This window comes from Cebus imitator, unplaced genomic scaffold, assembly GCF_001604975.1.
Source record: "Cebus imitator isolate Cc_AM_T3 unplaced genomic scaffold, Cebus_imitator-1.0 Scaffold199, whole genome shotgun sequence".
NCBI lineage: Eukaryota > Metazoa > Chordata > Mammalia > Primates > Cebidae > Cebus > Cebus imitator.
The window spans coordinates 5569639-5594668 of NW_016107514.1; the positions used below are offsets into that span (position 1 = coordinate 5569639).

At 39.9% G+C, this 25030-nt stretch overlaps 1 long non-coding RNA gene across 1 annotated transcript; it reads right to left on the minus strand.

Moving 5' to 3' along the window:
- Positions 1-17: 17 nt before the first annotated feature.
- On the minus strand, positions 18-24860 carry LOC108317259. Its single transcript, XR_005203255.1, has 2 exons — positions 24824-24860; positions 18-122 (listed from the first exon to the last, which is right to left on the minus strand). It is a non-coding gene; the product is annotated as an uncharacterized LOC108317259 (long non-coding RNA).
- Positions 24861-25030: the final 170 nt, after the last annotated feature.

Sequence of the window (25030 nt, forward strand, 5' to 3'; positions counted from 1 at the left end):
AGTACTGATTTTCTTCCAGAGGCTTTAACACTAATTTTATTTTCGAACAAAGAAATTAAAAGAAAGAAAATTGAAAAAATTCATCTTGGGATTTCCTCTTGTATTTTCCTCATAGTTTGTAGCTAAGAAATAATAAAATTTAGTTGTAAGAAATGGTAACAACAGAGTATAATCTTTAAATATCAGTTAAACCAATGTAACTACATGGCTTCCCATGTCAGTTTAAAAAAGTATATCTCAAAAGGAATCCTGTCTGATTCTTTCTTTCTCTCCTTTCTCTCTCTCTTCTTTCTTATATGGTTTGGCTTCTTTGTGTTCCTCACACAACTCTCATCTTGAATTGCAACCCCAGTGTTGAGGGGGAGACCTGGTGGGAAGTGATTGGATTATGGGGGTTGTATCCCCCATGCTGTTCTTGTGATATGAGTACATTCTTACAAGATCTGATGGTCTTATATATAGTAGTTTTTCCTGTGCTCACACACCATCTCTCTCACCTGCCACCACGTAAGATATGCCTGCTTCTCCTTCCGCCATGATTGTAATTTTCCTGAGGCCTCCCAAGCCACATGGAACTGTGAGTCAATTAAACCTCCTTTCTTTATAAATTACCCAGTATCAGGCAGTTAGTTATAGCAATGTGAGAACAGACTCTTTCTTTCTTTCTTTTTCTTTCTTTTCTTTCTTTTCTTTCTTTCTTTCTTTCTTTTCTTTTCTTTTCTTTTCTTTCTTCCTTTCTTTCTTTTCTTTTCTTTCTTTCTTTCTTTTTCTTTCTCTCCCTCCCTCTCCCTCCCTCCCTCCTTCCTTCCTCTTTTTTCTTTCCTTTTCTATTTTTCTTTCCTTCTCTTCCTTCCTTCCTTTTTTTCTTTCTTCCTTTTCTTTTCTTTCTTTCTTTTCCTCTTTCTTTCTTCTTGGTGAAGGTCTTCCTCTGTACCCAGGCTGGAAGTGCAGTGATGCAATCATAGCTCACTGCAATTTTGAACTCCTGGCCTCAAGAGAGCCTCCCACCTCAGCCTCCTGAGTAGCTGGGACTACAGGCACATGCCACTGCACCCACCGAGTTTTTTGGTTGTGGTTGTTGTTGTTGTTGTTGTTGTTGTTGTTGTTGAGATCAGGTCTTGCTATGTTGCCAAGGCTGGTCTCCAACTCCTGGCCTCAAGTGATCTTCCTGCCTTGGCCTCACATGGTGAGTGCTGGGATTACATGTATAAGCCACCACACCCAGCTCTGACTTTTTTATTCATACCAACCACTGCAAAAGTCCTAAGCCAAATTGTTGGCTTTTATCATTCCACCACACTATACAGATGGGCTACAGAAGAGCACCAGCACCCTTTCAGGGTTGTCCTCTAAGTCTACATGCCCAGCTCTTTAGTTCTCCCATTGAATCCTTTTTCATTGCACCATATGCCTTATTATTGATTTGAATAATAAATAAAATGTTGATATTTCTACTGCTAAGTCAGTACTGTGTCCATAAACTGAATTTCCCAGCTTTGCTTGGAACATGGTGCTCACTAGAGGAATGGAAATTCAGTTTAAAACAATAAATAGGGAAAGCAGAAAGAGTAAACAAGATGTGGAAGGGTGAGGCTTACTCTGATGAGTGACTAAGTAGGCAGTTTCCTGTGAGCCCTTTAAAGAATGATTTTTTTTTTTTTAATGTTCTGCCCTATTAGTTCTTAGCTGGAAAGCAGATCAACTTGAAAAGATGCTGGAAGTTAGGTAAAACACAGATATATAGGGTTTAATTTTTAAATGTAAAAGAGACTATGTTATTCAAATAGTCACAATCCTAAAATGGTTCATCTTCTTGTTTTGTTTTTTGGGGTTTTTTTGAGAAAGAGTCTCACCTCTGTTACCCAGGCCAGAGTACAGTGGCATGATCTTGGCTCACTGCAACCTCCGCCCCCTGGGTTCATGCAGTTCCCCTGTCTCGGCCTCCAGAGCAGCTGGGTCTACAGGCACCCACCACCACTCCTGGCTAATTTTTGTATTTTTAGTAAAGATGAGGTTTCACTATATTGGTCATGCTGGCAAAATGGGTCATCTTCTGTTACATTTTATTTTATTTTTTATTGTTTCTTTTTCAGTATTCAAAACAATTCTGTTACATTTTAATAAGCAACTGATATTCATATTCATATAGATTCCTAATCTAGAAATTCAGTCCTTCAGCTAGATCCTTTATGCATTGTGTAAAATATAAATTAATTTCCTTCATTAAGTGTCATGTAAATTTATAACACAATAACACCTGTTACAATTTTTAAATATTATCTAATGGGCTTTAAATGCTCAGCACCACTGAGAAACTTGCTGTTGCCCTGTGTCTATCAGTGTTTTTGCTCTAAGTTAAATGTACATTCTACAACAACAAACAGCAGTTTTTTTTCTTTTCTGAGACAGGGTCTTGTTCTGTTGCCCAGGCTGGAGTTCAGTGACAGTAAGCATAGTTCGCTGCAGCCTCAACCTTGGGGCTCAAGTGATCCTCCTGCCTCAGCCTTCCAAGTAGCTGGGACGACAGGTGTGCACCACACCAAGCTAATTTTTTTTTTTGTTTTTTGTAGAGATGAGGTCTCATTATGTTGCCCGAGCTGGTCTTGAACTCCTGGACTCAAGCAATCCTCCTGACTCAGTCTCCCAAAGTGCTGGGATTTCTGGTATGAGCCACCACGCCCAGCCACAAACCACATTTTACTCTTTTCTTTTTATTTACATTCCCCAACTCAGTGCTATGTGCAGAACTGATGCTTAATAAATACTTGATTGACTGAGATGTGAATGTGTGAGATGTCTATAGAAGTAGCCATGGTTAGAAGTTCATGCTCAAAGGAAAGAACATGGAAAGTTTGAATGAATCCTTGCTCAGGAACATACAAGCAGTGTGACCCCGAGGAAGTTACTTAACTTCTCTGAGCTTCAGTCTTCTTAATAAAATGAGATATCATCTCACACCAGTTAGAATGGTGATCATTAAAAACTCAGGAAACGATAGATGCTGGAGAAGATGTGGAGGAATAGGAACACTTTTACACTGTTGGTAGGAGTGTAAATTAGTTCAACCATTGTGGAAGACAGTGTGGTGATTCCTCAAGGATATAGAACCAAAAATACCATTTGACTCAGCAACCCCATTACTGGGTATATACCCAAAGGATTATAAATCATTCCACTATAAAGACACGTGCACACATGTCTATTGCATGTTTATTGCAGCACTGTTCACAATAGCAAAGACTTGAAATCAACCTAAATGCCCGTAAGTGATAGACTGGATAAAGAAAATGTGGCATATATACACCATGGAACACTATGCAGCCATAAAAATGATGAGTTCGTGTCTTTTGCAGGGACATGGATGAAGCTGGAAACCGTCATTCTCAGCAAACTAACATAGGAACAGAAAACCAAACACCACATGTTCTCATTCATAAGTGGGAGTTGAACAATGAGAATACGTGGACACAGGGAGGGGAACATCACACACTGGGGCCTGTCGGGGCATGGGGGGCTAGGGGAGGGATAGCATTAAGACAAATACCTAATGTAGATGACGTGTTGATGGGTGCAGAAAACCACCATGGCACATGTACAGCTATGTAACAAACCTGCGCGTTCTACACACATATCCCAGAACTTAAAATGTAATTTCAAAAATACAAAAATGAAGATAATAATAATTGCTTTAGCATTATTGCAAAGATTAGACATAAATGATTTAAAGTGGCCAGCATGGGGCTGGTTCACAGCCCTAAATTCATGATGCTACTTCCACGTGGCAGATGAGGAGGACAGGGATTGTTATTGAAGTCATTCATACATGATCACATATCCATTAACTGCCAGAGCCAGAGTTCCACAGCAGCTTTATCAGACTCTCAATCCAGTATGTAACATTTCCTATATTTTGATCACATCTTGGAAAGGTCATGTCCAGGGTAGATAACGAATAAGAGGGGCACTAAAATGAAGGCAGCTAACAAATGAGGATACTGCCTTTCACACTTTATGATCATGACTCACAGCATTACGCTGTAAATCCTGAATACATGCAACTATACAAAACAGCTGAAGCTTAAAGCACATGTTGTAGTCAGATACCTATTTCCTATGGTATTTCATATTTTAAAAATTCTGAAGCAGGCTGGATGGTGAGGGCCCAGGGAAGTGTTGAGATGCATTGGTCATTTAACAACCTCAGCCACAGGTCACCAGGCAGAGCTCTCTGTAATCTCTGCAGCCTCCGTCTCCTCGTCTGGTTGCAGTCTTTGCCCTGGTGGCTTCACTCAGTTGCAGGGAGCTGAGGGACCGGTCCTTGCATGGCCATAGGTATAGGTCAGCCTAGAGCATCAGGATTCACAGGCCACGTAGGTCAAGAGACAGGAAGACAGGGCCCTGGCTGCCAGAAGTAGGTGCCTTTCATGTGGGTACCTATTTGCCTGGCCCTTCATGAAACTGAGATAAATGGAAGAGCAGAGCCACAGAGGAGGTAACTCAGGCAAATGGTCAGAATAGCGCAAGCACAAGAGTCATATTAAAGGGCCAGACAGACGAGGAAGATGAAGTTTGGCTGTCTCTTTCTCCTGAAGCCTACTTTGGTTTTGTCTTAAGCCAAGTCGAGACTTTACAGGCTCCTTGTCATTCTTCACTAGTGAGTCACAGAAACTGTCATGAGAATGCTGTACACATTGCTGCTCACAAGGACTGGGAAGATGGACCTGGGGAGAGCTGCTGATGGAGAGGCTTGGAACAGCTCCAGTTCAAATTTGGAAGTGGTTTTGGGGAGCTGAAAAATTAGGGGTGGGGAGTAATTACTGGCCTCGTTGGCACTGAGGAAATTTCAGTGTCCAGAGAACTTAACTCCTGATAAAATCATGGAACTGAGAAATAAAACTGTATGACCAGTCCTAAACAAGAATACCGTATTGGCCCTATTGCAATTTCACATCCAAGGTGGATATATTGCTAGAGCCAGTATGTTGAAAAGAAGAAAAGATATAATCCAAGTAGACATCTCAGGGGAGCTAACATCTTTGGGGCAGGAGACATGAGGAGTATGGACAACCTCGAGCAGTACTACAGAGAAACAAACTCTAAAATGTCTCTCACAATCACGATGTGAATATAGTAAATAGTATTAAAATTAAATGGCCACTGCATTTGATAATGCTATTCACTAAGTGATACAAAAAACATTTATTTGCTTAGGTTAAAAGTGTATGGAGGTGGGGCAGTCTTCTTAGTCAGATAGGTCTTTATATTCATTGGAAATATCTTGAGTATTTTGACCTTTACAATAAAGGGGAAGCTGCCAGTAACTTCTCATTTTGATCCTGCTAATTTCTGGGTTACATATGTAAATTTAAAAAAATTTTTAAAAGCTTGTTTCATGACGTCTGTTCAGTGACAGAAAGAAACAGAAACAAAAGGCTTGTTATGGTTTACTAAATTGATTTGACTCCTCACTAATGGATCATAACCCATTTTGAAAAACTCTAGGCTGGGAGCGGTGGTTCACACCTGTAATTCCAGCACTTTGGGAGGCTGAGGTGGGAGGATCATGAGGTCAGGAAATGGAGACCATCCTGGCCAACATGGCCCGTCTCTACTAAAATACAAAACATTAGCTGGGCATGGTGGTGTGCACCTGTACTTGGAGGTACTACATCAGCTACTTGGGAGGCTGATGCAGGGGAATCACTTGAACCCAGGAGGTGAAGGTTGCAGTGAGCCGAGATCACGGCCACACTACACTCCAGTCCGGTGACAGAACAAGCCTCCGTCTAAAAAACAAGAGAAAGAAAAACTCTTAATTGGGAGATTGTTCTAGCAATCCATGTAAGAGACGTTGGTAGCAGAACTAAAGTAGCGGCAGTGGAAATGGGAGAAATAGATGTGACAATTTTTTGAGAAGTAGAATCAACATGTCCTTATGATTGTTCGAAGGGAACAGACACAGTGAGAAGGTTTCAAGCTGGGATAACCGGTTACCATTCTACAGATAGGGAGCACTGGAGCAACAGCAGTTCCGATGGAGCATGGATTCTATTTGTGATGCCTGGGGCCATCCAGATGAAGATGTCTTGTAAGCAGTTAAAGGTGTGAGTTGGAGAAAACGAGAGGTGTCTGGGTTGGAGATGCAGAGTCATCAGTATGCAGGTGGTGTTTGAAGTCATGGCAGTGGATGAGGCTACCTGGAGGACCAGTGGGGAAGCTGAGGCGAGGGTAGCTGGGGATTCACTGCACGAAAGGCAGAGGGAGAAGGGGAAGAGAGGAGTGACAGACAGACTCCAGAAAGGTAGAAGGTAGAAGGGAAGAGCCTTTGAAAAATGCTTTTAGTTATGTGTTCTCATGATACCGTGCACTGTTGATAGCACTGAATCATGGTAGAGCATGGATGGAAGAAGGTGAGCAGCAAGGCAGCATACCAAAGAGTGCTGGCACTGCAGTAGGAGGCAGTCCCCAGTCAACCTTCACCTCTGCAGGTGGGTTTCTTCCCTACGATATGAGAGCTTTGGTTAAATGATCTCTGTGGCGTTTAATTTGAAGCAGAGGGTAGATGGGTGGAGAATATGGGAAGATATGAAAACTAACCCATTCACTCTTTTATTCAACAAATATGAGTTCCTATGATGTTTACGTACTGTCTTAGTCACGAGGACATAATGATGAACCAGGCCGACTGTAAAACCTGACATGGCAGTGAGAGACACAGACCATAAACAACTAAACAATTTAAATAGGGTGTATTTTCAGGTACTGATAAGAATGCTGAAGAAAAATAAAGTGGGCAGTAGGGTAATCTGGGCAGACTTCTCTTTGTATCTGTGTGAGCACATGTTATAGTAATCCATGTAAGAGATGTTGGTAGCAGAACTAAAGTAGCAGCAGGGAAGGCTACTGCCCTACTGTGTGAGGACCAAACGAAGTGAGGGTGCATTAATGCCAGGGGCTTACTGAAGAAACTTCCTGGAGAGTGAGACCCCTGTCAAGGCCTGCAGCAGGAATGACTAGGCATATCTGAGAAACAGTAGAAAGGGCAAGGTTAAGTAAAGGCAATGCAAAGGGAGAGCTACAGATGATGACTTAGAATCTAAACCAGACTAGCTTGGGCCTTTTTGGCCACAGATTTCCTTTGCAACTAGGAAGCTATTGGAGGGTTTTGAGCAGGTGAATGGCTTAATGATTTCTGTTTTTCAAAGTTCATTTTGGTAGTTGTGTGGACCCTAGATGGCAAAAATAAAAGCAGGGAAACATGGTAGAGATCAATGATTTTAGTATGCCCAGTAAGAGAAAATGAGGGTGGGATTAAAATGGCAGATTGAGAGATAGTACCAACTAACTTTAATTGAGCACCTACTATATCCAGTACTTAATTCTAAGTACTTTATATGTGTTAACATTATTTCTACAAACAACCCTGTGAAGTAGGTGCTGTCATTATCTCCATTTTACATATGAAGAAAATGAAGCAGAGAGGTGAAGTCACTTGGCCAGGACTACACAGCTAGTAAGTTTAGAACCAGAATTCAAACCTAGTCAATCTGCCTCCAGAGCTTGCCTGCTTAATCTCTGATCTAGACAGAAATCAGCACAGAATTTGAAGATACAGCTGACAGATCTTGATGGATTTAATGTTGAGTATGAAGGAGAGGACAAAAATCAAGGAAGATGCCCAGGACTTTGTGATGAGCAACGGTGTGATATTTATTAAGATGAAGAACACTAAGCAGGAGAGCAGGAATCAAAAATTCTGCTTTGTCTTGACACAGAGTCTTAGACCTGTGATCCCAAGTCTTTGGGAGGCTGGGGCAGAAGGATTGGCTCAGGAGTTCAAGAACAGCCTGACCAACATAGTGAGACCTTGTCTGTACTGAAAATTTGAAAAGTTAGTCAAGCATGGTGACCCATGCCTGTAGCCTCAGATACTTGGAAGAATGAAGTGGGAGGATTGTTTGTGCCCAGTAGACGGAGGCTGCAGTGAGTTACAATCACGCGACTGCACTTTAGCCTGGGCGATAGAGCAAGGCCCTGTCTCAAAAAAAAAAAAAAAAAAAAAGAAAAGAAAGAAATTCTTCTTAGAACGTACAGAGTTCAAGCCGTCACATTGACATAGACAGGTAGAGGCATTTAGGAGGCACTCCAAGACCTTTCTTATTTGACAACAGACAGCTCTGTTTAAATATAAAGAAGAAACAATATAGCATTATGTTAGTAAAGTATGCTGCTGAAATCAACCTTTATCAGCCTCTCCCGAGATTTTTAGTAAAATGAAGTTCCCATTTGGAGAATTGAGCGGAATGATTTGCTAATATAACCACAGCAAAATACCCAAGCCAGCCAAGTTCTCACTTTTATCAGCAACCAGTCAGTGAGCAAAGGTTTTTAATAAAAAGCTCCCAGAAATCTCATTACCTCAGACCTCAGACAGGCGCACCACATACCTGCCACCATTAACTTTCACGGAAGGCAACTTCTCCCTGGTAGAGAATGAAAGTTGCCGTTGATATTGCCTCTCTAGTGCCCCTGTCTCCACTGCTGCTTGAACCACTGCTTAGGTCACTGGACCTTGCCTGCATGACACACAAGATTGCACAATCCCAAACCTGCTCTGACTTTCAAAACACTGCCCCTTGTCCCCACCACCCCCTACTTCGGTATTTGACTTTTTACTTCATCTGACCTCAGGTGATTCAACCTCTTTAGGCAGGCTCAAACTTAAGATTCACTCACCTGATCTTCCTGAACAAACTTGCCTTCTACTACCTGTGCTGAACCTGATGTCTTGGAGCACTTTGTATGAGACCCCGTGCTGGGAACGCTCTCTACAGTGACTACGTGGTGGTCACACAGGTGTAGACATTTTTAGCACTCATCAAACTAGACATGGAGGTAGCTCAACTTAAAAATACCTCAGTTTTTTAAAATGATATTATGCTAGGTGCTTTTCAAATAATTTTTTCCCCTCAAGAAGCTTACAGTCTGAAGAAGGCATGATATGGAACAATAGCAGGCAACATCTAAGTGCCAAGCAAATAACCCCGAAACAAAGGCTATGGTAATTGGATTGTAAAGGAAGACTTCCCGGAGAACATGATACTGATTTAAACATTAGAATATAGTAGACTGAAAAAGCAAAAAGAGAGAGAAGCAATTATTTTGCCACATTAAATATGGTTGTGCGCTCCTCTCTTGCAATATTCTTTTCCTTGGCTCCATCAGTGACATGACCCTCATTATCCTCTTGCTTCTCTGGGTGATCTCTCACTAGGCAAGGGAAATGGCACAAGGCAAGGTGTAAGTATGAGACTCAAAAGAAATCTTAGGAGACAGTTAGTAAAACAGCCGGGGTTTGTTTTCAGAAACTGGAAATTAACATTGGGAGAGATCCATTTATTCAGGATCTTCATGCCAGGATAAGAAATTTAGAAAGTATGGTTTGGGTAGCACAATATTGTAAGGAGGTATCAAAGTGGTTGAGCAGAAGAATGTTCTCTGCCTTTTAAAGGAAATTGATCCCCTCCTATATTCCACTGAAGAATCACTGGTTGATGTGGCTCAGCTGGAGACAAGCCTTCTGCATATTCTCTAACAAAGTCTTTGGGAACAGGAGCCAAAGAGAAATGTCCCATCTCTGGGTATTTAGCTTTTCATGCAGACTTGGCCTTGTTTCCATTTCACTCCAGACCCTTTTCTGTCTTTACTCTGAGCTCTATTTCAGATGTAATTTTACATTTTATTTATTTATTTTTGAGACAGTCTTGCTCTGTCACCCAGGCTGGAGTGCAGTGGTGCAGTCATGACTCGCTGTAGTCTCGACATGCCAGGCTCAAGTGATCCTCTCACCTCAGCCCCCGCCAGTAGCTGGAACCACAGACACCCACCACCACACCTGCCTACCTTTTTTTTATATTTTGTGGAGATGGAGTTTCACTGTGTTGCCCAGGCTGGTCTCAAACTCCTGAACTCAAGCCATCCACCCACGTCAGCCTCCCAGAGTGCTGGGATTACAGGCATGTGCTACCACACCCAGCCTATATTTTCTTCAGTCTTTAAAATGTATAGGGACCTGTGTTAAGTGCTCTGAAGGCTCACCTACTATTCTAACCGTTTTTTCTAAAGAATTCTGGTGACAGAGAAGGAGTCAACCTCTTTAGTCCTTATTCTCTTTAATTATTTTGCTACATTAAATATTGTTGAGCTCTCCTTTTTTGCAGTATCCTTTTTCTTGGATTTATCCACGGTGGGATTCTCATTATTCTCTTTCTCCTCTATGTGATCTCTGTCTCTTACCAGTTTTTCCAGTCTTCCAGCATTTCAAAGTAAACAGTTCCTCAAGACTCCATCATTACCCTTCTCTTCCACATTTTCTACGACGCAATCTTATCCACAACTACATTTTCAACTACCTTCTCAGTTCAGATGATTCTAAAGATGTATCATCAAATGATTGGTATTTGTTTTTGCCCAGATGCCTGTGCAGCAACTCAATCTCAATATGTCCTAAAACAAGCCATTTTCTTTTCTAAGGTATCCGTTCCTGGTAGCTTTCCTGTTTGCAGAAGACGACATCATTCTAAAAATTTACTCCTGAAAACCTTAACATACGTAGACCAAATCCTTTTTCTCTACATTTCTTTTCAACCTTTCGACTTTTTTTTTAGCCAATAACATTCTATCCTATTTCTTGCACACTAATTCTCATCTATACTCTTTTCCATTTTCCCTCCTACCCATTAGATCAAGCCTTCATTCCCTCTTGCATTGACCATTTAAAATCATTCAAGAAAGTTCACTTGAGTGTGTCCTATATACTGCTGCCAAAATATTCTCCTTAAGACCCTGCGGCCAGGCACTTTGGCTCAGGCCTGTAATCCCAGCACTTTGGGAGGCTGAGGCAGGTAGATCACCTGAGATCAGGAGTTCAAGATCAGCCTGGCCAACATGGTGAAACCCCATCTTTACTAAAAATACACAAAATTAGCCAAGCATGGTGGCACATGCCTGTAGTCCCAACTAATCAGGAGGTTGAGGCAGGAGAATCACTTGAACCTGGGAGGAGGAGGTTGCAATGAGCTGAGATGGTACCACCACACTGCAGCATGGGCAACAGAGCTAATTCCGTTCGAAAAAAAAAAAAAAAAAAAAAAAGGACACTATGTCACTCCTCTGCTCGGAATCCTTCAGTGACTCCCATTCTCTTAAAGCAATAAAGACAAAACACCTCACCCCAGCATCCAAAGCTCTTGGTACACTAAATCCAATCTACCTTTCTAAATTTATATGGTACCATTCTCTTTCCAGTATCATGTGATCCACACAAACAACTACTCAAGGTTTCCTAAACGTTTCCTGCACTCTCTTACCCCCATGTTTCTACTTACACTGTCTGTCATGATTACCCACTCCAATAGAACCTCCCCACCACCCCACCATCCAAGAAGGTCCAGCTCAAATTCAAGTTGCATCAGTCAGGAATGAGGGAAACAGGGCTTTGCAGGAAACTGAGTAGCTCTACATGTACTTTTCCTACTCTATCATATCTAGTGCAGTGACCATTGCAGAACACATTTTCAATCAGTGAATGTGGAAATGTTATCCAAATGTAAAGATACCCACCTTAATATCTCCAATGCAGTGCTAACATTTCTTTTTATATAAATTTCTTACTTTTTAAAAATTATATTTTGGTTGGGCATAGTGGCTCATGCCGGCAATCCCAGTACCTTGGGAGGGAGGTCAAGGTGAGAGGGTCGCTTGAGGCCAGGAGTTCAAGATCCGCCTGGCCAACATAGTGAGACCTTGTCTCAAATTTTTTTTTTCTAATTAAAAAACAATTATGTGTAATTCATTAATATGGTTCATCATGAAAAAGAAATCAAATATTTAATAAAAAGCTGAAGGCTGTTGACCATCTCCAATCTAGTTCTCTACAAAGAGGGTCACAGGCAATTGTGCCATGTATGTCTTCCAGATCCATCCCTGAGCGCTTGCATACCTATACAAATAAGTAGCTGTGTACCTATACAAATAAGTAGTTGCATCGTAAATGATGAATTAATACATATTTAGTTATAAGAATGCTGAATTCTAAGTTTAAAATCAATGTACACACAGATATGAAATACTCATAAGCAGTGTCATTATAATAACCATTTTGAGTATATAGATATTCTTAATAATAATATTGTATTTTTGAGCATTTATTCTACCAGGGACTCTTCTAAGTGCTTTAGGTAAGTTATTTAATTCTTACAACTTGTTAACTGCCATTATGATCCTCTTCATAGAGATAAGGAACTAGACCCCTATCAAAGTTTGGTAACATACCTGGGGGCACACTTTCCAGCTAATAAGTAGAAGAGCTGGGATGCTGACCCAGGGAGTTTGGCTCCAGAGCTGGTATTCTTCATGCTTCATGCTGCTGTTCACGGAGACAGGAAACTGTTGACTGCGACTTTTTCTGCTCTGTCCTACAGTTTCTCTTCCATCGTGGTGAGCTCCATCCCTGGGTACATTGCTGTCCATGTGCTCACATATTTCTTATGACTGCCTGGTAGTAGCTCTGATCTGGACTATTCAGCTAAATTGAGAGGGATAGGAGACTAAAATTAAATAGCTACTTGATTATATTCATTCAACCCAGTAATGTAAGCTCTGAATAGCCTTTAAAAAGTCAAATCCCTGAATAGACAACTAACAAGTTCTGAAATTGAAGGCAGTAATTAATAGCCTATCAACCAAAAAAAGCCCAGATGGATTCACAGCCAAAGTCTATCAGAGGTACAAAGAGGATCTGGTACCATTCCTTCTGAAACTATTCCAAACAATAGAAAATGAGGGACTCCTCCTTAACTCATTTGACAAGGCCAGCATTATCCTGATACCAAAACCTGGCAGAGACACAGCAAAAAAAGAAAATTTCAAGCCAATATCCCTGATGAACATCAATGCAAAAATCCCCAGTAAAATACTGGAAAACCAAATCCAGCAGCACATCAAAAATCCTATCTACCACAATCAAGTCACCTTCATCCCTGGGATGCAAGGCTGGTTCAACATACGAAAATCAGTAAACGTAATCCATCACATAAACAGAACCAATGACAAAAACCACATGACTTTCTCAATAGATGTGGAGAAGTCTTTCGATAAAATTCAATACCAGGGCAGTTCTGGCCAGGGTAATCAGGCAAGAGAAAGAAAGACAGGGTATTCAAATAGGAAGAGAGGAAGTCAAATTGTCTCCCTTTCCAGATGACATGATTGTCTATTTAGAAAACCCCATCGTCTCAGACCAAAATCTCCTTAAGCTGATAAGCAACTTCAGCCAAGTCTCAGAATACAAAGTCAATGTGCAAAAATCACAAGCATTCCTATACACCAATAACAGACAGAGCCAAATCATGAGTGAACACCCATTCACAATTGCTACCAAGAGAATCAAGTACCTAGGAATACAACTAACAAGGGATGTGAAGAACCTCTTCAAGGAGAACTACAAACCACTGCTCAAGGAAATAAGAGAGGACACAAGCAAATGGAAAAACATTCCATGCTCATGAATAGGAAGAATCAATATCATGAAAATGGCCATACTGCCCAAAGTAATTTATAGATTCAATGCATCCGCATCAAGCTACCATTGACTTTCTTCACAGAATTAGAAAAAGCTACTTTAAATTTGATATGGAACCAAAAAGAGCCCATATAGCCAAGAAAATCCTAAGCAAAAAGAACAAAGCTGGAGACATCACACTTGTAGTATAGTTTGGTACCTGACTTCAAACTATACTACAAGGCTACAGTAGCCAAAACAACATGATAGTGGTACCAAAACAGAATATAGACCAATGGAACAGAACAGAGTCCTCAGAAATAATGCCACACGTCGACACCCAGCTGATCTTTGACAAGCCTGACAAAAACAAGCAATGGGGAAAGAATTTCCTATTTAATAAATGATGTTGGGAAAATTGGCTAGCCATATGCAGAAAACTGAAACTGGACCCCTTCCTTATGCCTTAGACAAAAATTAACTCAAGATGGATTAAGGATATAAATGTATGACCTACAACCATAGAAACCCTGGAAGAAAACCTAGGCAATACTATTCAGGACATAGGCCTGGGCAAAAACTTCATGATTAAAACACCAAAAGCAATGGCAACAAAAGCCAAAATTGACAAATAGGATCTAATTAAACTAAAGAGCTTCTGCACAGCAAAAGAAACTCTCATCAGAGTAAACAGGAAACCTACAGAATGGGAGAAAAATTTTGCAATTTCTCCATCTGACAAAAGGCCAATATCTAGACTCTACAAGGAACTTAAATTTATAAGAAAGAAACAAACAACCTCATCAAAAAGTGGGCAAAGGATATGAACAGACACTTCTCAAAAGAAGACATTTATGTGACCAACAAACGAAAAAAAGCTCATCATCAGTGGCCATTAGAGAAAGGCAAATCAAAACCACAATGAGATATTATCTCATACCAGTTAGAATGGAGATCATTAAAATGTCAGGAAACAATAGATGCTGGAGAGGATGTGGAGAAATAGGAACACTTGTACACTGCTGTTGAGAGTGTAAATTAGTTGAACCATTGTGGAAGACAGTGTGGTGATTTCTCAAGGATCTAGAAGTAGAAATACCATTTGACCCAGTAATCCCATTACTGGATATAGACCCAAAGGATTACAAGTCATTGTACTACAAAGACACATGCACACATATGTTTATTGCAACACTATTCACAATATCAAAGACTTGGAACCAAAGACCTATCAATGATAGACTGGATAAAGAAAATGTGGCACATATACATAATAGAGTACTATGCAGCCATAAAAAAGGGTGAGTTCATGTCCTTTGGAGGGACATGGATAAAGCTCAAAACCATCTGAGAATGATGGTTGCAAACTAACACAGGAACAGAAAACCAACATAAGTAGGAGTTGAACAATGAAAACACACGGATACAGAGAGGGGAATGTCACACATTGGGGCCTGTTGGTGAGTGAGGGGCTAGGGGAGGGATAGCATTAGGAGAAATACCTAATGTAGATGACGTGTTGATGAGTGCCGCAAACAACCATGGCTTGTGTATACCTATGTATGAAACCTGCACATTCTGTACATGTATTTCAGAACTTAAGGTATAATAATAATTTTAAAAAGTAGCAACAGTGTAAGTTCCATAGTGCCTACCAGCATATTTTTCATGCCTGGCACATAGCAAGCAGGCAACAAATACGTGTTGAAATGAACTGAATTGTGAACAATTGATCAGGGAGCACCTGAGTCAATCTGTTCCCTCTTTCAACAACTGAGGCATAGTTGTGGAAGCCATGAGGGGAAGAAAGGAATGAAGAGAAAGAGCTACACAGGCTTTTTATTTTTCTTATTTTATCAAATGCATGCATATGGAAGAAAGAGGAAATAGAAGAGTTTATAATGAAAAGCAGCAATTTCCTGTCCCACTTTTCCTGACTGTCAGTTCCTAACCTGGGGACTGGGGCTATCACTTGAAAGGTTTTCTGTTTTTTGTACTTCTTGTGGTTAGTGTCATACCTTTAAATACCATGTCTATATCATTGCTTCTTTAATCAACATTAGAAATGAACATTATAATTCTACTAAGAAATGTGAGGATATATGAGCCTGTTCTTTACATTATGAATCTGTGGTAGGCCTGGGGTGGCGAGAGGTTACCCTGTTTCTTCTCTAAAGATTGCTAGAGCTCCCTGTGGATAGCTCTATTAAGGCAATCAATGGGTTTCCTCATGTAGGCTGAGCAACTTGAGAACATTAGTCATATCCTTAAGTTTGTGTTTACAAGACTTATTGGTGACTTCCAGGTAGTAGGCAGGCTCATTTACATCTATTTCTTGAAAGGATCAATGAGTGACTTCTGTTGATAAAGGTACTGAAAAGCTGATGAGTCATGAAAAAGGGAAGCTCTTAATAACTAATCATCCAAAAAACAAATGAACAACTGGTTTCACTGTTCACTAACCAAACAGTCAAAACTTGATATTACCAAACCTTGTCTGCACCAAGCATGGATGGCGTGCATACCCAGCAAGAGGAAACGTTCTCAGTTTCTAAATTAGTAATAATATAAGCTATTTAAATATAAGAACTATCATTACTATCTAGAAGAAATTTTTGAGAAATACAAAATTATGGTTGGTGCATTATTTCACTATTTGAATTGTTATCTTTTCAAAGAGGAGTTGGACTTGTATTCAACTTTTCTCTTATTTCTTTTTCTAACCCAAATCAAAAATGGTCAACATATTCAACTTGTAAAAAATATTTTTAAATACTAATTTGAGTCATATTTAACTTTATTATATTCTAGTCTAGAATTGGAAACTAAACATTAAATATCCAGGGCCACCACTAGCTATTTTCAAAAATAAATGTAAGTTCCTCCCCAAATCTAACTTTTCTCCTAATTTCTCATTTCAGTAAATGACTTTTCCACAGACTAAGTAATCCAAGCCAAAACTCGTTTACATTTACTTGGCTTGTCTCTTGTCTCCTACATACGGTCTGTGATCAAGTCCTGATAGTTCTATTTTCCTAACATCCCTCGCATTTGTCTTCTCCCACCACTCCAATTGCATCTCCTTCATTAGGGAAGGCTCTCATTAGTTTTTTCCAAGGTCTTTGAAATAGACCTTCAATTTCAGTCTTTGTCCCCCTACTCAGCCATCTCTCTGCCATGTACCACTGGAGTGGTCTTTCAGAAATACAAATCTTATATTTGTTAAATGTACCCAAATTGCACGATAAATTATATAAAGTTACCTTACTTAAAAAATGTTTTCTTCATTGCTCTACATATTTGCCAGTAAAAAACTTAATAATTAAAAATTTAAGAGAGGTCTTCTTCAGACCGCTGTCTAAGCATTTGTAGCTAGATAGGGAATAAGGAGAAAGATGGTTTCTAGAGGTCAGGAAAAGCAGTAGTGTCACATTGCTCTGTCAATTTCAGATGTATCCCATAGTCAAGGAATACAGAGAACAGCAGTAAAGGAGAAGATTGATAAGAGATAGGCAACTGTAAAGTTCATGTTCAGCATCAAGCTCCATCTCAGTAGCAAATGAAGAGTTGGGCAAAGTAAGGAAAGTGGGGCACAACTGCAGGAATGCAGAGAATGCAGAAATCCAGAGGCTCCTCAACACCCAGATTCTCAGGCTGCTCTTGGCAACACTCAGTCTAGGCCTAACCCCCACATTGAGCTTAGTGGTCCTAATATACTGCCTGCTCCCTAGCAATTGAGTCTGGAAGGGGAGTGAGCCTTAACTCTGGGGGTCAAGAAACAGCATACCCAGAGTTTGCCCCCAATACCCGGAAATTCAAGTCTGTTGAAGCACATGGAAATACAAACTGTTAACTTTACTACCACTGAATGGAGTAATTTACACTGCATAAAATTTACCAATGCATAGTAATTCCATGAAAGTTAAACCACTGCTTCCAAGAGTCACTAAAAGTCAAAATGTAATTTGAATGAAGTCTTGCTAAGAGAAATGAGCATAATTGCTTTATTCTTTGTAGACTATGATTTTTATCAATGATGTGATTAGGCATTTTTTAAAACTTACAATTTGGAGAGAAAAACAAACTCGACTTTGACTCTCAAAAGCTGCTGTATAACTCTATGAGTTTTAGGTAATTTAGTCAATCAAATGTAACTTGTTTTTTGCTTTGAATTGGGTATTCATTTTTTCTGAAAGAAGAGGATAAGAAATTGTTAAACTCAATGAATTGCAGTGAAAAGTTGATCCATCTTCCCTAACCATTATAGAAAAGATAACACAAAACCGAGATTGGTATTTGCACAAAAACAGATTCATTATTGTAAAACAAAGAGCATTTCCAATCAACTTGTTGTCTTTCTTTTAAAAATGCTAAACATTATTTTCATTTTATATGATACATTTCTATCACTGATTTTCCTTTTTGGCTTTATCTTTATATAACAGACTGTTGCATCTTATTATATTTAGTTTTCAAATTACTCTTAAACAACTGAACCCTCTATTGTCACTTAGCTGCAATGAGACAATTGTTTTAAGTATTAAAGTGTTTAATCTTAACTCAATTACTGTAGGAGGAAAAGACTACTGTATTTGGAAGTCCTTACACATAACCATAGCACATAGACAAATGAGAGAAAGGGCAGGCATGCAGAGATACGTTTTACCTTCAGTGACTCAATTTATTTTGATACAATGCTTCCACATCACAATGGATTTAAAATATCAGTATCACAGATTCTCTTAGAGAAAGGAACTGGATAGGAGCAGAGAGGCCAGATCTCTTAAAAAGACTGGGAATTACACTTGACCCTTGAACAACACATGCTCGAACTGTGCTGATCCATTTAAATCCAGATTTTTTTTCAATAAGTGCAGTTAGACCTCTGTATGCTTGTTCCACCTCCACGACCAAAGGTGAATGGAAAATACAGTATTCGGGAGATGCGAAACCCGCGTATAAGGAGGGTGGACTAGGGGACTTTAGTAAGTGTGGATTTGAATATGGGGGAAGGCAGGCCCAGGAACCAATCCTCCTTGGATACCAAAGGAAAGCTGCATTTTAGATAGAAATGATTTTTAATGGTTACCAAGGAGGACAAAAAGAAAGAAATTTTATTATAGAATGAGAAGCCTTCCTTTTAAATAGCTTATTAAATAGAACTTTTAAAAAATTATGGTGCAAATATTGAAAAACACATGGGCTTATGAAGTTGTATCCAAAATACCACCAGGCTGATCCCATTAGTAAAGAATTTGGCTGATAGAATAAAGTCAGCCACAGTTACACTGACAATACTGAAGAACTGCAACTAATGTGCATGAAGTATTTTATTTATCTTCTATTTTCTGAAATCCCTCATTTATCTGGAATTGTTTTTTACTGGAAAGATTAAAGAGCCAGGATTTCTCCTTTACCCTTTGTATGAAACAACACAATTTATTATGTTAGAGTTCTGTAGGTCAGAAGTCCCAAACTGTGTTTTATGAGGCTAAAATCGAGGTGACAGTAGGACTGGTTGCTTCTGAAGGTTCTAGGGGAGAATCTGTTTCCTGCCGTTTCCTGTTCCTAGAGGCCAACTACATTCCTTTGTTCATGATTTGAATCACTCCAAGATCTTGCTTCCAATGTCACACATCCTTCTACTGTCTTTGATCCTTCTTCCTCCCTTTTACAAAGACCCTTATGATGACATTGGGCCCACCCAGATAACCCAGGCTAATCTTCCTATTTTAAGATCCTTAACCACATGCACAACGTCCCTTTGCCATGAAAGCATTGTATGAAGAGGTTTTGAGGATTTGAATGTGGACATCTTTAGAGCAAGGAGACAGTATTCAACCTATCATGGTCTTGTTACCTGTTTACTTTTATTCTACTGTATTATATTTTTACACATTTATTTTTTGCCATTAGGTGTCGTAACAAACAATATATTTGGACTTGTTTTAAATCATTCATTCTATGTAATGGACATTGCCTATTTTTGACTTCACAGTGGATAAGGCTTATGGAAGGTGGGCCCAAATTCTTGCTACAGAAGTTCAAGGAGCCAAATCCTCTCTCTCCCCATGTCTGGCACTTAGGCTATGGTCCTATGGCTGTGGCTCAGCCCATGTGGGCTCCAACTCCATGCTGCAGAGACTGTGAGGCGTTGCTCACTGGAGGGTAGTGGCAAGGAGGGTCCAGTGGCAGCGTATCCATCCAGCTCCTTGTTGTGTTTCCTGCAGCTAACCCTCCTTGGTTCCTGCCATTTATTTCTGAACCTGGGCTTCCAGCCTTCCCTTCTGAGAGCTACTCATTATCTTTCAAATGAATTTCTTTTATGTTTGAGCTAATCAGAGTTGTTTCTGTTGCTTTTACAAAACACCTTCATTGATATCAGGTTCTTGTTCTTGTTCTTCTTCTTATTATTATTATTATTTTAAATGATTGACTGTAGCCCAGGGGTCTTATCATAATTATGTATTACTAATTGAGTATAAAAAATAATCACAGTAAGAAGGAAAGCATTTATGAATTCAGACTCTTAACCCTATTATAGCTAGAGCCTATACCATAAGAAATGGTTCCTTAAAGATGACCTTGAAACACATATTACCTTTTGATAATCAAGGAATGGTTTATATTTTGTTTGGGTATTGAGGATTTTTTTATGAATTGAATGTGCCAAATATGAACTTCGCTCCCAAACAACTATAATATTTGATCAGCTTGAATGATCTAAGCCTTTAGCCATGAGATAAATAGGAATGCATTTAATAGTTCTGTCATAGTTGCCAGAACTTGATTTTTTTTAAATTTAAAAATTTGGGTATTATAGCAAAATTTGAGAAAACACATTAGAATATGTTCATTGTTCAAATGAACATAATGTTTGTGTTTAGCCTCCTTGGTGAGTAATATTTTGTCCATAACATGTATTGAATGCATGCCATGTGCTAGCCTCTGTGTGAGATGCTGGGTACAAAGATGAATAAGACTACTGGCTCCTTGTACAATGCCTGGCAGTGGCAAGAGGCACTCAATGAATGCTTTCTGAATTAATGACATAATCCCTGCCTCTAAGGAGCTCTATCCTGTGGGAAAGAAAGACACCTAATTGGGGCACACCATGTGCCCAAACTGGTGAATGTGAGTGAGAGTAAGCATGGGGAGGAACTGCCGGCATGTCTCAGATGCCTTCGTGAGTCCTTAACATGGTGTCAAGGTCACACTGTCCTGTCCAATGACACCTCCTGGCTCTGTCAGAATTGTTATTCAGGCCTCTCTTTCCAGGCCCTCATAGTTAAGCTTGTGACACTGTGTTTGAACTTCTATTAATAGGCCTAGTCAGCATCTCAGCAGATTGCATCTTAACATCAAACAGCCAGAATCCCCAACAATGACTTCTTGGCGCAAAGCCAATCCTCAAGCATCAAAGCCATATTCCTTGCAAATCAGCTCCACGTGATGATAAATAATGGCATCAGGATTCCAAACCAATTATCTTATAGTGAAAGGCATATTCTTCAAGGGCATACTGGGCTTTATTTAAAAAACAGTAACATTGCTGATGTGTCTGAAATGTCAACAATGGACACAGCAAACTGAGGAGAGGAATAACCAGAAAAAGGTGTATAATTTATGTCCCCCACATTACACGAACATGGAAAAGTTCAAGAAAAGATGTGTTTAGGCACAATTTAAAAGTGCCTGACGTGAGCCCCCACTGACAGAATTACTTTAATCCCATCTTCCTCTGGAATGGTGCAGTGGAGTAGAAGCATGTGCTTTTAAATTCAGATCTCAACCCTTGTATTAGCTGTGTGATTTTAGACAAATCATTCTCTAAGCCCCAATCTCTGTGTCTGTAAAATGAGAGATATTAAGCTCTACCTTATGTATGCTTTATGGATAGCAATACCATGTCGACACTCCAATATATAGTAGCTTTCTTGTTAATTAGAACTAGTATGCCAAACACTAAGCTCTTTATAAACGTTATTTTAGTCCTCATGCCAACCCTGTGAGGTAGGTATTTTACCCACAATAATAGATGAGTAAAGCAAAACTTGGATTAATTCCTCAATACCTCTGGTAGTGAGAGACAGTGAATTCAAACTCAGGCTATTGACTTATATAACCAGGCTTTTAGCTACACTATGATGTTTCTCTCTGGCAGCATCAGGGTCTCCTCTTTGCTGGCTTATTTCTCTCTATTGTTCCCATGACTTTGACTGTATCCCTGTTGATCTCACCAGGACAAAACAGTCATCATCACTGTGTTCACCTGGTTCACTGGACAATCTTGTTGGGCCAAACTCTCATGGCAGATATGCAAGAAAGAGCCTCTGTAGGAACCCTTCTTGAGTTGACTCAGTTTAAAATAAAATATTATATATGACTCAGCAACACAATACCCCTCAATCATCTGTAACTAAGCCATTAACTAAGGCATATTGGGAAAAGCACTGGCTTTGTAGGGTCTGGAAACTTGTATTTAAGTCCCAGATCAGGGATCACGAGCTGTGTAAATTTAATCAGGCGTTTAATCTCTCGGAGCCTGTTGTATTGTGAGTTAATATATGTGTCTAGTTATTCTGTGGTTTTCCCCTAGATTCATTCTCTCTCCCCCCAACCCCCAGTTCTCTGCTCATCTTTATACTCTGAGGATTTGCTGCCTCCTACCAACCACATTGCCAGGACTCCCTTGCCATCTGGCTTCTAGTTGATTTTAGCAGCAGATCAGAAAGAAGGTGGGAAAAGAGAGGGAACAAAATGATTCTGCCCTCTCTCACTGCTTCTGTACAATCTACTGGGAAGCAAATTGGGAGACCCATCTTCCTTGACTTTAGCTTTTCATGGAGCTCTGGGTAATCCTGTTTTCACTCCATAACCCTTAAGTCCTAGGGCAAGTAATGGCTTTTTACTCTTGCCGCTCTCTGGGTGCCTCAACATCCATTGTTTGCTCTTTAACCTCACAACTTCTGTAAGTAGCTCCTTCATTAAAGTCTCTTCATTGCACTTTCTGAGTAAATTTTACTTTTTGCTTGGAATCTGACTGGTATAGTCTGTGAAAGAGTTTAAAAACTATAGAGGACTATCTATAAAAATGCAGGTCATCAGCCAGGCACAGTGGCTCACACCTGTAATCCCAGCAATTTGGGAAGCCAAGGCCAGCAGATCACTTGAGATCAGGAGTTCAAGACCAGCCTGCCAACATGGTGAAACCGTGCCTCTACTAAAAATACAAAAATTAGCCAAATTAACCAGCGTGGTGGTGTGTGCCTATACTCTCAGCTAGTTGGGAGGCTGAGGTGGGAGGATCCTTTAGTCTGGCAGGCAGAGGTTACAGTGAGTTGAGAGTGTATCACTGCACTCCAGCTTGGGTGACAGAGAGAGAAAATAAAAAAAAAAAAAAGGAAAGAAACCCCCAGGTTATCAAGTTATTATTTATTATTATTAAGCCATATTTCTACCATCAATACTATATTCTGAAGTTTGCAAAACTTTTCTGGTTATATCTAAATATTGCATCAGCCCATGAATATTTTTTAAAAGTCAGAAACTGGTGATGAAGGTAACGTGGAATAAAGTGCATCTGAGTCTAGTGTGCTTCATCTTTATAAATTAGGAAATGGTCAGAAAGTTGAACAGTTATCAGAATGGAAAAATTTCCTGTCTGATAATTAAACTCTCTATCATCAAGAAACAGGAGTCTAAATAAGTAGATGTTGTTTTGTACAAATCTGAATAGGAATGCGTCTGTGTTTGTGTGTATCTATCTATATGCACATATATATAAATGGCATTTTTTTAGCGAAGAGACTGTGGCCATTGCTGCCGTACACAGCCGTTATAGTGACTCATTTTATTTCTGGTATAAGTATCTCATTTTGGAGGTAAAAATTTGTATTCATTGTAATTTTTTTTTGAAACAGAGTCTCACTTTGTCGCCAGGCTGGGGTTGCAGTGGAGCAATCTCCACTCACTGCAACCTCTATCTCCCAGGTTCAAGTGATTCTTCTGCCTCAGCCTTCTGAGTAGCTGGGATTGTAGGCCTGCATACATTCAGAAAAACCATGGTCATTACATACACATTTAAACTGTACTTTTGTGTCTGAGGAGTGAACTTCTGATGACTCCTAAGGAAAAACAAAATGAATTCTCATTTTTGCTGTTTCAGTGTATATACTGCATTTTTAAAGGTCTATAATTATTTAAATGACATAATTCAATCTACTTATATGGGAAGATAGATTAGGATTATTTGATTGTAAGCAACAGAAACAATGCCAGGAAATTTCATAGGAAGGATATACAGGGTAGCTCAGTTGAGCTTGGGGATCTAGATGGCAAGAACACATGGACGATTTCTTCGGGATTCTGTCATCAGAAAGTCTTGGCTGCAAATGTTTTCTGACCCTGAGTCACCGTGCTCAAGATTCTAATCCTAGGAGAATCAGCTTGGACTGGCTCAGGTCCCAGGCACACAGGTTGGCCAAGGGAGTTGGGTCGCTTGATTGGCAGTCCTGGCATGTCATGGAGGGGGATGCATTGCCAAAGAAAAAGTAGGGTGCTAGGACCAGGAGAAGCAGAAAGAGATTCTAGGCTGGTAAAAGCAACAGATTCTCCCACCAATGTCTGGAGCATTTTATGACATATTATTAAGATATTGGATATGTTTTAAAAACATTTTCATCCTTAAAACCATTTCCACAATTTGGACATTGAGAATATTCCACGAACCTAGGATTGAAAGGCAGCCCCAGATCTGGTTCTGAAAAATTCTTGTAGAAACTGAAGTTTCTTCACCTGGACTGCCCTGAGGGGCCTGCAGTCGGGAAACACTTTCCCTGATGCCACCCTTCATGGCTCAGTTAATACACCTTGGATAAGAAATAAAGGGTACACAGCTACTGGCAAGTAGCTTTCCTTGTCACAACAAAAATATGATATTATAGTACCAGCAGCAAAAAAGACTTACCCTATCTCCACCCTCCAGTTCAAAACAGTGCTTTGGATTTCAGGAGATCTCAGTTGACAAAACAAGCATGAAGAGCCTTTTAAAAGTAGTTATTAACTTTAGGGTAAATGTGCTATGCAGATGATGCATGCTTTTTCAGATCTGCTTCTCCACCATGAAATTCTTGGATTAATATATTTGGTCATGAGGGCAGAAATTGTGTTCGTATTGCTTGCTGCCATATCTTCTGCACATAATAGCCACTTAATACATATTTTAGAGTAAATGGATCAACAACTTATGAAAACACCTACTATTTAAAAAGAGCATGGGTGCAGTGGCTCATGCCTGTAAATCCCAACACTTGAGGAGGCTGAGGCGAGAGCATCCCTTGAGGCCAGGAATTCAAGGACAGCCTGGGCAACACAGCAAGACCTCGTCTCTACAAAAAAGAGAAAAGAAGAATTAGTTGCACACTTGTATTCTCAACTACTTGGGAGGCTAAGGTAGGAGGATTGCTT